Consider the following 2378-nt stretch of genomic DNA (forward strand, 5'->3'; position numbering starts at 1 on the left):
GTTTTCTAGTTGCAGGTCTTTTCATATTTATTCTAATACTACTTTGTCTTTTCTAGCCATCTGTTAAAATCTTCTGTTTAGCACTTTTTCTTTACCATTTATTCCATTTGTTTCAACTATTTTACACTCATAAGAAGTTTCAGAGTCTATTCTGATATTCATTTTGGTCTTTTCTTTCTTTTTAATGACCTTTTACTCCTTCTGGCATGATGTCTTTGATGTCATCCCACAGTTGGTCTTTGGTCATTAGTGTTCACTGTATCAACCCTGTTCCTAAATATGGTCTCTAAAGTCAGTACATACTCAGGGTTGTACTTTGACTCTCCTGGACTGACTTTAATCTTCTTTAGCTTCAATTTGGCATATGAGCAATTTAGTGGTCTATTCTGCAATCATCTCCTGACCTTACTCTGACCAATGATATTGAGCTGCTTCATTTCATCTTTCCATAGATGCAGTCACCTTGATTCCGGTGCTGATTGTATGTATGGTCACCAATTATGTTGTTGAAAAAAGATATTTGTGATGAATAAGTTGCTTATCTTGAAAAATTCCATCTTGCAATTTCCAGTATCATTTCTAGCAACAATGCAATATTGTGCAACTAACATACTTTGTCATTTGTTTCCAATTTTGCATCACAAGAACCAATAATTATTACTGTACCTTGATAGCACATTTGAGCAATTTCAGATTGTGGACATTTGTAAAAATCTTGAATTTCTTCATCTTTAACATAGTGGTTGGTGTGTATATTTGAATAACAGTAATATTAACTAGTTTTTCTTGTAGGTGTATGCACATTATCTTATCATTTACATCATTGTACTTCATGATAGATCTTGAAGTGTTCTTTATGACAATGACTTTAATGTCATTTCTCTTCAATAAGTCATTCTTGTCATAATAGACCATATAATAACACTTGTCCATTTCAGCCCACTATTGCCTGAGATATTGACCTTTATGCATTCATTTTTGATTACTTTCAATTTTCCTAGATTCATACTTCATATATTCTATTTTCTGATTGTTAATAAATGTTTGTATCTGAAGATCTAGAAAGCTTTATTCCAGTAATATAATTAAACTCAACTTTACTTTGAAGAAGCAACTCTTTTCCAGACATAATTTGAGTGTATTTCAAAATGAGGAACTCACCTCCTGGCACTATAACTGACACTGGTCTGCTACTGTTCACATGATTTTCATTGACATTTTGCTTTAGCTTTTGTTTTTGTTGTGCTTATTTTTTTTTATATATAAGTAGTTAGCTAGGTCTACTTAGTTTGTCTTAATCCCCTCTTTTGAAATGTGTCACATTCTGGTATTTGGAATATGAGTGGCAAAGCTTCCATTAACACAGCAACATACAAGCCACCACAGTACAACAAGTACTTACTATAGCTGGGGAAATAATTGAACATATTATGTATGTTGTGTCAATAACTGTTCAAAACAGTGAGAGTCTATACATAATAAAACAAGAAAGTGACCAAATATGGCTGAGTAAAAAAAAACTAAAAATTAAAAAGTAACCATATGGGAGAGCAACTCATCTTCTGTGCAGTGTGGTGGCGACGGAGTCTTCTGTCTTCCTCCTCCTGCCACCAGAACCCCTGATGGTGTCCAGCTGATCTTAAGTCTGGCCTTTGCCACCTGTCTCCGCAATGCCCCCCAAGAAACAGGCTCAGGCTGGGGCAGCAAAAAGACAGAACAGAAAAGGAAGGAGAAGATCATCGAAGACAAAACTTTTGGTCTAAAGAATAAGAAAGGAGCCAAGCAACAGAAGTTTATCAAGGCTGTCACCATCAAATTAAATTTGGTCAATAAAATCCACATCAGGTAGCACAAAGTGAAGCAGAAAAGAAATTGAAGAAAGAAGACAAGAAGAAGGAATTGCAGGAGTTAAATGAACTTTTCAAACCTGTAGTTGCTGCTCAAAAAATAAGTAAAGGTGCAGACCCCAAATCTGTGGTATGTGCATTTTTCAAGCAAGGACAGTGTACTAAAGCAGATAAGTGTAAGTTCTCTCATGACTTGACTCTGGAGAGAAAATGTGAGAAGCGAAGTGTTTACATTGATGCAAGAGATGAAGAACTTGAAAAAGATACCATGGATAATTGGGATGAGAAAAAAACTGGAAGTAATAAACAAGAAGCACTGTGAGGCAGAAAAGAAAAAACCAAAAACTAAAATAGTGTGCAAGCATTTCCTTGAAGCCATTGAGAACAACAAGTATGGCTGGCTTTGGGTATGGCCTGGAGGGGGCGATATGTGCAAGTATCGTAATGCACTTTCTCCTCCTGGATTTGTGTTGAAAAAAAGATAAAAAGAAAGAATAGAAAGAAGAAGAAATTTCATTAGAAGACCTCATT

The 2378-nt window shown here is 35.1% G+C and overlaps 1 pseudogene; it reads left to right on the plus strand.

Moving 5' to 3' along the window:
- Positions 1-1670: 1670 nt before the first annotated feature.
- On the plus strand, positions 1671-2378 carry LOC102815578 (annotated as a pseudogene).

The sequence above is a fragment of the Chrysochloris asiatica genome, unplaced genomic scaffold, assembly GCF_000296735.1.
Source record: "Chrysochloris asiatica unplaced genomic scaffold, ChrAsi1.0 scaffold04039, whole genome shotgun sequence".
Lineage (NCBI taxonomy): Eukaryota > Metazoa > Chordata > Mammalia > Afrosoricida > Chrysochloridae > Chrysochloris > Chrysochloris asiatica.